This window comes from Tasmannia lanceolata, unplaced genomic scaffold (genome assembly GCF_043159265.1).
Source record: "Tasmannia lanceolata isolate RefF3 unplaced genomic scaffold, GAP_Taslan_0.1 ptg000012l, whole genome shotgun sequence".
Classification (NCBI taxonomy): domain Eukaryota; kingdom Viridiplantae; phylum Streptophyta; class Magnoliopsida; order Canellales; family Winteraceae; genus Tasmannia; species Tasmannia lanceolata.
The window spans coordinates 31,410,921-31,421,345 of record NW_027518689.1 but is presented as its reverse complement, the minus strand read 5'-3'; positions in this window follow the sequence as shown (position 1 = coordinate 31,421,345).

Sequence of the window (10,425 nt, the reverse complement as noted above, 5' to 3'; positions counted from 1 at the left end):
ACGTTGCCTTGATTCTCGTGGAGGCGGAGATACGTAGGCTTCTTTGGATGAATACCAGACCATCTGAGGACTCGGGCTAATCACTTTTAAAACTGTTGAAACAATCAAATCACTTAGGATTTTCCATGAAATTAGAATTTTAGGAGAACTTTCACTTAGATTGAATCCAAACCAATTAAGAAATCAAGATACACATTTAGGATTCACATTGAAATTAGATCATAGGATGCATGTCACATAGATAGCACATTAACAAGAGAGTTGAATGAGCCATTAAAAATGAATTTAAAAAGAGTTAACTTTTGGAATTGAAGACCGATTATCGGGCAGGAATGGTGCATGTGGTGGATAAATCCCCATACCTTCCATTCTTGTAACCAGGTAGCGAGTCTAGATTTCTGGTTAATTATGGGTCCTAGATCACACATCTAGGTGGCGACTCTGTCAGTCTCTTTTGTGTGGAATTCGGATTGCCTTAGTGATCCCAAGTTCACATAAAAGACGAATTAAAATCAATAATGAAAGGCACACGCCAATCGCGTGGGTACGAGAGACCAAGGGATAGTGCGTGGCGGCTCGCGCCACCACCCCTCTCGCGGGATCGGGTCCCACAGACTGGCGACTCTGCTGGGGACCACCTAACTTCATTACAATTCCAAAGGATTACTCATTTGAATCTATTTCAACTGGCTCATGAAAACTCTATCTCTTTTATGCTTGTTAGATTAGTTTGTATGCTTTATTTTCTCATCACATTTACTCAAACTTAATCTAACAAAACCTGAAGGCATCATAGATTGCGCGAACTTATTGCACACACTTACATCACTTTCATCTAAACCCCTGCATCTCACATGCACACACGTCCTATTTTAGGAACCCGGAGTGTTATCTAGCATGGTTGACTGGGATTTCATCACCTGGTGCCTCTGTGCTAGAGAAGCATTCCACCCTTAGCCTAGTACCTTTATGGTACGTAAACGGATCTCTTGTTCACGTACTGATACACCGGACACTGGTACAGTATATCGAACATGGATTCGCGCTAAGGGAACTCTTGGCCTTACCCCTAGATTAACCCACACATGCATGTAGTATACGAACACATGTGCATCACGTGTGTGAGCCTAGTTTAGGATATCTTACCCAATTGTGTGTGTGAGCCTAGTTTAGGATATCCTACCCATTTGTGTCTAGATTAGGCTGTAGTCCATCTTCCAATGGCTACGATCGGTCCTAGGTACACAAACAAAGTCATGAGTCGAGATCCTCTCTCCACTCCGCTAGATTAGGGTTAGGGTTGATGCCTTCAGGTAACACTGATAAAATGTGCGAAGATTAAAAAAACTTTTCCTTTGGGGTTAGGATGTAAATCCCATTCATTTCCAAAGATCTCATAGGATTAGTCATTCATGATCCATCCGTTGAAAGCAATCTTATGCTATCTCATCTCATCTTGATCTAATCATATTGATCTACAGTTGTTGATATCCATCATTCAGATTTTAGATCTGGCCCTGGACTCTACTTTTGTCATTCTTATGGCCATGGTCTATTATCTGAGCCATTGATTTTTCATTGATCAATGTTTACCTATCATATATCTTTTACCTTTGGATCATATCGAAATCATTGATGGAAAAGTTTGATCTTACCTGTATTCTTTGAGTGCATGATCGTTGCTGAGATCGAAACTTATTCTGATTAGGGATGTTTATCGTTCCTGACTCTTTCATTCCCAAAAGAAGAACGGTTATACCCAAAGAACATCTTAAGGAATAGATTGAGGATTCTTTCCAAATTAACATACCCGTTGATGTATTTCAAGATTACTCTTTTCTCTATTTGTTTAGAATTTTTATCCCATGACTATTGAGATAGTGTGATTGCTTCTAAGTCAAAAGTCTGTGTTCAACAAAAAGCCCTTCTTCCAAAAGACTGACCATTTCTGAATTCATTCGATACATCAGTCTATTGCTTTACCCACATTGTCAGCATAAGCCTTTTGTTGCCCCATTTAACCTAGACCTTGTGGAGTTGCCTTTTCTGGGATTCCTACTTCGGGATCGAACTTTATAATTATCATTATCATGAAGAAAGGTGTATCACCTATAAACTTTCAGTGCCGGTTCACTACCTTTGAAGAAGTGTCCTGTGTCTTTAGATTTGTCTTTCATTAAGTGTACATCAACTTTCTTCTCTCGAACTTGGAAAAGTTCAGTTATGTTGATGTTAAAAAAAGAAAAGAAAATGTGTCATGTCAATCAGTCTTTCTCGTTCAGAGTCGGTGTTTAGCTTTTTGATTAAATTCAATGTAGAGCCTACTGAGGCGCGTTCAAAGTCATCTATGTACTTCAAAGTATTTCAATTCAATAAAGCATTTGAGTCTGTATCTTCAATTTTTTATGATTCACTCTTGGATTAAATGTTTAAAACAACTACAAGACCCCCTTCTCGGATGAGAATGCAGACGAAATTCCCCTCGAGATTTGAAAGATGGTCAAACAAGAGGAAGAGCGTCGAGCATAGCTACTTGAAGAAGAAATCGAAGCCATTGATAGTGGTATCGAAATTCGAAACTCGGGAGAAATGGATTGGAAAAACTTTATCTCCTAAGGAGCGCAAAGAATTGATAAACCTGTTTAGAGGGGTTTGAGGTAGTCTTGCTTGATCCTATAAGGATAAACCAGGGGAATGCCCTGTCGTTGAGCAAAGCAAGACTTCATCTGCTTTAGACATCCAGTTGAAGAGTAAAATTTTAAAGAGATAAGCATCAGACATCCTGTGGAGCTGATGAAATACTGAGAGAAGATTTTCGGACAAGGAGTGGTGGAATCTTGAGCATAAATCCAAGATCTTTGAGATGAGAGTGGAGCACAGTGGTTGAAGTTTTGCCTGACATGCCGTCAGACTCCTAGAAAATTTTTTAAGCCTTTGAACCTTAAGCAAAAGAGCTTGTACATCAAATACATCAGGAGGCCATCATTGGACGTTTGAGCCTTAATAGCCAAAATCCAACGTTTTAAAATCCTTTTGAGAACCCTTTGGGCCAACAATTTAAAGCCAATGTTTCTTTTCAAACACATTATAAACCCGGGGCATTTATGCACCCGAACTACGTCGGACCTGATCCCCATTTCTTCAGGGGTACGTAGGCAACTTGATTAATTCAGGTTCGGTCAAACCTTGGGATAAAATCCCTTTTCAAAATTTTGAAGCTAAATGCTAAACCATTCTTTGAAAAATCCTTCAGCGAACTACGCGGACCTGATCCTCCATTTTTGGGGTACGTAGGTAGTCTGGCTAGACCAGATTCGGTCCAAATCCTTAGAACCTTAGGTATTCAACCCTTTTGAACCCGAGCCCACCTAGAAAGTTCTTCTGGTGAAACAAGTAAAGGTTCGAGGCGAATGAAAAGAAAAACAGAAAGAAAAGAATGAGAGTCTGAAGATCCGCTAGGTTGAAAACCCGAAAGGGCGGCCTAGAGAAAGGTGAAAGTCGTTTTTCTTGCTAAGTCAACAAGCAAAATGATTGACTTATCAGAAGGTAAGGGTAGTGGTATGCTGGATTGAAAACTTGAAGAGACAATCTAGTCAGAGGCAAATACTTCCCATGAAAAGTTGAGTTGAATAGAAGCAGAAGGAGTTCCTCAGTTACGTAGAATTCCCAAGTTTGAGTACAAGCAAAAATTGAGATAAGTAGTCTTTTAGACTGAAAGCTTGGAAAGCAAAAGTTGAGATAAGTGGTCTTTTAGACTGAAAACTTGGAAGACATTAATTTTGACTTCTTCCGAAAAGACAAATCAAGGAGACCGAGAAGCAACCTCTATAGGGCAGGATCCTGGAATCCGAATAGTGTCAGCAAGGCTTACTTTGACACCTTTTTAAACTATGGGCATTAAAACCGAGCAATCCGAAGGGGTATAACCATGACGGATGTCCTGATAGAGGAAACTAGAGCCTTTTGGCATGGTTTTTGAGACTACTCTAAGAGTGGCTGACCTTACCATTTAAAAATAACACATTTGATTTAAGAGTGAATCAAAATTTAGTCAAGTCCCATGAATATTGTAAGTCTTCTTTGAAAGAGTCCTCAGGAGTCTGTTCCTTGTTTCTCATTGTTTTCTTTTAGAATCAAAAGTGTTTGGCACTGGAGAGAATGGGTGTACACCTTCCGAAATGTAAAGAAAAATCTAGAGTAGATCCTGGTTTAAGAATCAAAGAAGGGCAAGAGATTTGTTATTCAGACCTGCCTGAAACATCAAAGCCTCAAGCACTGAGCAAAATGAAGAACTCTTACGTTCAGCCTTTGTGAAGGTGGTCTTACCATTATACCAAAGAAAGAACCCATGCAAACTCAAATTTTTCCTACTTACCTTGGTTCTGCTTTCTTAAAATCTTGTCATGGAAGCACATCATACTAGGGGCATCTTTTATGACTTGCGTCATAAAAGATATTACACAATGATAACTGGGATATCTATTCTTAGCAAATAGAAACCAGAGAAGCTTGAACATACTCTTTGAGTTGAATTCCTTGATCAAATTGTTTCTTTTGGAGTCAAAGTTTCATAAACTTCAATTCCCAACGGGGTATATAATCTACTCCTGCATCCTTCAAACCTCATTAGAATGCTTTTCATCTGTTAAAGAGAGTCAGCACCTAAAAATCTCATCAATCTACTTGAGTTTTGCTTTCAGCAAAGATCATGCACTCCCATTTATTCTCGGCAGGAGATTGCTATGCTATCAATGAACTCGATATAAGATCGATGAATATTTTTGTGTTGATTTGAGACTCTTTGAGTAGTTGAGACCCTTTGAGTGTTACAGACTCTTCGGGTAGTTGAGACTCTTTGAGTATAAATATTTTGTGTTGATTTGAGACTCTTTGAGTAGTTGAGACCCTTCGAGTGTTACAGACTCTTCGGGTAGTTGAGACTCTTTGAGTATAAATGTTTTGTGTTGATTTGAGACTCTTTGAGTAGTTGAGACCCTTCGAGTGTTACAGACTCTTCGGGTAGTTGAGACTCTTTGAGTATAAATATTTTGTGTTGATTTGAGACTCTTTGAGTAGTTGAGACCCTTCGAGTGTTACATACTCTTCGGGTAGTTGAGACTCTTTGAGTATAAATATTTTGTGTTGATTTGAGACTCTTTGAGTAGTTGAGACCCTTCGAGTGTTACAGACTCTTCGGGTAGTTGAGACTCTTTGAGTATAAATGTTTTTGTGTTGATTTGAGACTCTTTGAGTAGTTGAGACCCTTTGAGTGTTACAGACTCTTCGGGTAGTTGAGACTCCTTGAGTATAAATGTTTTGTGTTGGTTTGAGACTCTTTGAGTAGTTGGGACCCTTTGAGTGTTACAGACTCTTCGGGTAGTTGAGACTCTTTGAGTATAAATAGTTTTTGATGTATTTGAGACTCTTTGAGTAGTTGAGACCCTTTGAGTGTTACAGACTCTTCGGGTAGTTGAGACTCTTTGAGTATAAATAGTTTTTGATGTATTTGAGACTCTTTGAGTAGTTGAGACCCTTTGAGTGTTACAGACTCTTCGGGTAGTTGAGGCTCTTTGAGTATAAAAGTTTCTTTGATGTGTTTGAGACTCTTTGAGTAGTTGAGACCCTTTGAGTGTTACAGACTCTTCGGGTAGTTGAGGCTCTTTGAGTATAAAGGTTTCTCTATGTAGTTGAGACTCTTTCAAGTATAAAGGTTTTTCGTGTGCGTTTGAGACTCTTTGAGTAGTTGAGACCCTTTGAGTGTTAGAGACTCTTCGGGTAGTTAGGGCTCTTTGAGTATAAAGATTTCTGTATTGTTTTGAAACTCTCAGAGTGTTACAGACTCTTTGAGTGATTGTTTTGAGACTCTCAGAGTGTTACAGACTCTTTGGGTGATTGTTTTGAAACTCCCAGAGTGTTACCGACTCTTTGAGTGATTGTTTCACATTTGTTCGGGTGATTGATTTATATTTGCATTGATAATGGTCTACATTCTCTAAAAATAATTTCATTGTGTTAGTTTTCTTAAAGCTTTGTTGTTAAAAAGAGTGTGTTTGTGTTTGCTTTAATAGAGCCCTTGCGTATTTGTTTTAGATAGTTGAGTCATGAGTATTAGGGAGAGACTATCTCTTTGAGATGTCTTAGTTGCCGAGTTAAGAGTTAGTGAGAGGCTATCTCTCTATTGTTGGTAGAGTTTTATCTTTGTGAATATCATTTTAAAGCTGAAAAAAAACCAAAAATTTGTTTTGCTTTTGGGTCAGTCAAAATGTGTCGTCTGTTCAGCTTTGCCATTCGCGTGTTACACACGCTCTGCCAAAGAGGGGCATCTGTAGACACCCCATTTTGACCGGACCCAAGTTCGCTATGCTTGGCGTGTAGACACCCCATTTTGCTCTGCCTTAAGAAATTAGGGTTTTTCCATCGGTTTTCCAATGTCCTTCCTTCCCGCGTCCGTTTGTTACATTTCTAAATATTTTTGGTCGTTTCCGTCATGTTTCGTATTTTTCCGTTGAGTATTGAGAAGGGTTATTCATGAGAATCCGAGCAAAAGAGAATGTGGGACCCGCTGGTGTGGGACCCGTTTGTGTGGGACCCGCTAGTGTGGGACCCGTTTGTGTGGGACCCGTTTGTGTGGGACCCGCTAGTGTGGGACCCGTTTGTGTGGGACCCGCTGATGTGGGACCCGCTGGTGTGGGACCCGCTGATGTGGGACCCGCTTGTGCGGAACCCACAAAGTGGGACTCACCATTAGCATGACTTAACTTTCTCTACCATTTCCACTAACTTCATTTTTCCCTTTAAAATAACATCATTATCTCCATTACCATTATATATTCCATTATTCCCACCACCATTCCCACCATTACCATTATATATTCCATTATCCCCACCACCATTCCCACCATTACCATTATATATTCCATTATTCCCACCACCATTCCCACCATTACCATTATATATTCCATTATTCTCCACCACACCCACCATTCTCATTATTTATTTCCACCTCTCCACTAAGTTTTTCACTATATAAAGAGAGGTGATGAGAAGGAAAAAGAGGAGAGAAAAAAAAAAGGAGAGAAGGAAGAGGGAAAAAAAAAAGAAGAGAAAAAAAAAGAGGAGAAGGAAAAAAAAAAGAAGAGAGGGAGAGAAAATAAGAGAGAAAGAGAGAGAGGAAAATATAAAAACAAAGAAGGAAGCGGAGCGGATCGCACGTCGGCCGGATTTTTGGATTTCTTCGGCTCTTGGATTCGGCGAGGAACTCATCACAGGTAAGTACACTGTTTTCGGAATTTTTTAGAATTATTTGGTATATTTTCGGATTTTTGCATGATTTTTAACAAAGAAAACTAAAAGATATACTAAACAGATTCCACAAATAATGAAATTTTGTGGGAAAATAATATGATAATGATACATTCTACCATGAATTTGTGAGAATTTTTGGATTTTGTTTGGTATATTATTTTATGCATTCTTTGAAAATTATCAGATTTTGGGAGAATTGTTACTGATGTCAAATCACAGATACAATTCTCCAAATTTTTACAGTAGTCTTAAATTCTATACTTCTTGCTTCTGTAAAATGTTCAAGTGATTTTGATCTTGTTTCATATGAGCTGTAGTGTTAATTCATAATCTGGTTTGAAATTTAAAAAATCCGAAACTGATAGTAAATAGTTTTCTAAATTCATGGAAATCTTACAGCATGCTATTTTCACTTATATCTTACTAATGTAGAAATTTCATGGAATTTAGATTTCTATTTCTAGTAGTTTCTGTGTTATTTTTGCAATCTGGTCTTATTGTTGTTAAATCAAAATTAAATATGAGCTTAATGTACAAATCCACAAAATTCATCCCGTAAGCTGCATGGATACCCATCTTACTGCTGTAGAAATTTTGATTCATTTCGAATTCGTTTGCTACAGTTTTACTTGTAAAAACACTCATATGTTTAAAATTGATAAAATCCATTGAAAATCCGAAATTAATTGAAAATCATCTGAAAATTTCTAAAGAACCTTAAATCTCTGTCACATGTTAACTCATTAATCCATTGAAACAGAAATCTTAGGGTCTTTAGATTTCCCTCGAAAAATGGCCAGTGCATCCATAATCGTATCCCAATTGCAACCAATCTTTGATAATTTAGATATTTAAGCTATAACATGTTATTGGCTCCGAGGTTACTGTCCACGGAAATCCTGAGATCTGCCAGGCAATAAGATGCTATAACCTAAGTATTAAATTGCGCAAGGAAAGAGCGCACGATTCCCTCCCTTGGATGCCATTCTGGGCCGAAATTGGTGTACCCATAGGAGGCATGCTTTGCCTCATATAAAAGTCTTTGACTCATTTGTTTGTGTGATGTTGTTGTCAGTGAGTCTTTGACTTGTGTTTCCATCTCTTTTAGGGAGTCTTTGACTCGTCTATCCTTTAGTTGTTATCAGTGGAGTCTTTGACTCATTTTTCCACCGCTATTAGAGAGTCATTGACTCATTTGCTCATTTGTACCCTTCTTTAATATTTTTAGTTAGGAGTTTCTCCTTTAGAGTTGTTGATTACTTCGCTTTAATTAGAGGCTAGCTCAGTCTTATTAGAGCTTTGCTTGCTTGGGATCTTGGATCGTTTTCTCTCTTCTTGGGACGCTATCTTTCTTGTTATGGTTCGTCTCTTTGAGACGTTAGTTGTTTGTTCGGGGTTTCCCCTTTTGGATTTAGGGCTTTGCCCTAGTTTGTGGTTGTTCTTGCGTGTTCCCTTTAAGATTGAAAACATCTGTGGGACATGATCCCGCGAGAGGGGTGGGGCGCGAGCCGCCGCGCGCTCTCCTTTGGTCTCTCGTTCCCACGCGATTGGCGTGTGCATTTTAATATTGATTTGAATTCGTCTTTCCTGTGGACTTGGGATCACTAAGGCAATCCGAATTCCACACGAAAGAGACTGACAGAGTCGCCACCTAGATGTGGGATCTAGGACCCATAATTAACCAGAAATCTAGACTCGCTACCTGGTTACGAGAATGGAAGGTATGGGGAGTTATCCACCACATGCACCATTCTTGTCCGATAATCGGTCTTCGATTCCAAAAGCTAACTCTTTTAAATTTATTTTAAATGGCTCATTCAACTCTATGTTAATGTGCGAACTAAGTGACATGCATCCTAGAATCTAATTTCAATGTGAATCCTAGATGTGTATCTTGATTTATTAATTTGTCTGGATTCATTCTAAGTGAAAGTTCTCCTAGAATTCTAATTTCATGGAAAACCCTAACTGATTTGATTAAGTATTTACAAGAAAATTAATATACAAAACACCACAATTTGTTGTGGTGCCGACTCGCGGGTGGTATGCCGTCAGACATCCAAGCTGCCTACGTACCCAAGCCTCACTGGGATCAGAGTCGACGTAGTTCGGTGCACCTAAGCTAAGCTACATATGCCTAACTCAACTAGGACACCGACTTAGACGGATTTGACTGTTTCAACAGTTTTAAGAGGAATTATTTAATTCAAGTTGAGGATTTTATTATCTTAGGATTTCATCTAAGATGCTATATGATTCTTATCTGAATGCAAGTTGTCCCTTAGACTAATGCAGGTTTGCCTACATCCTAGTTTACTAGGCTTGTCCTAGGGAAAGATCGGGTGACTAGTGTAACTAGACCTATGGTACGGTTGCTATACATAGCAAGCGTCCGTGATGAGGCTGGACTCCTAACTCTAGGACTCCCTAAAACTTAGGACACGACACAACACTAGTGTTCCTAAATTGGGCTCTAATGGTTCTTAGATTGGAAACCATAATCCAATGGTTCCGGAAGACTCGAGACAAATCAATTCAAATTCTTGAAGTTAATTAATTTCAGATTTCCTGGATTTTCGATTTATGGACACTTGAGGATTACCAATGGTTCTAGGGTTCACCAATTTCGGCCCAGAATAGCATCCAAGGAAGGGAATCGTGCGTTCTTTCCTTGCGCAATTTAATACTTAGGTTATAACATCTTATTGCCTGGCATATCTCAGGATTTCCGTGGACAGTAACCTCGGAGCCAACAACATGCTATAGCTTAAGTATTCAAATTGTCAAAGATCGGTTGCAATTGGGATACGATTATGGATGCACTGACCATTTTTCCAGGGAATTCTAATGATCCTAAGATTTCTGTTTCAATGGATTAAGGAGTTAATGTGTGACAGAGATTTAAGGTTCTTTAGAAATATTCAGATGATTTTCAATTAATTTCGGATTTTCAATGAATTTTATCAATTTTAAACATATGAGTGATTTTACAAGTGAAATTGTAGCAAACGAATTCGAAATGAGTTGAAATTTCTACAGCAGCAAGATATGATGAAATGTAGCTTACGGAAAGAGTTTTACAGATTTTTACATTAAGCTCATATTTAATTTCGATTTAAC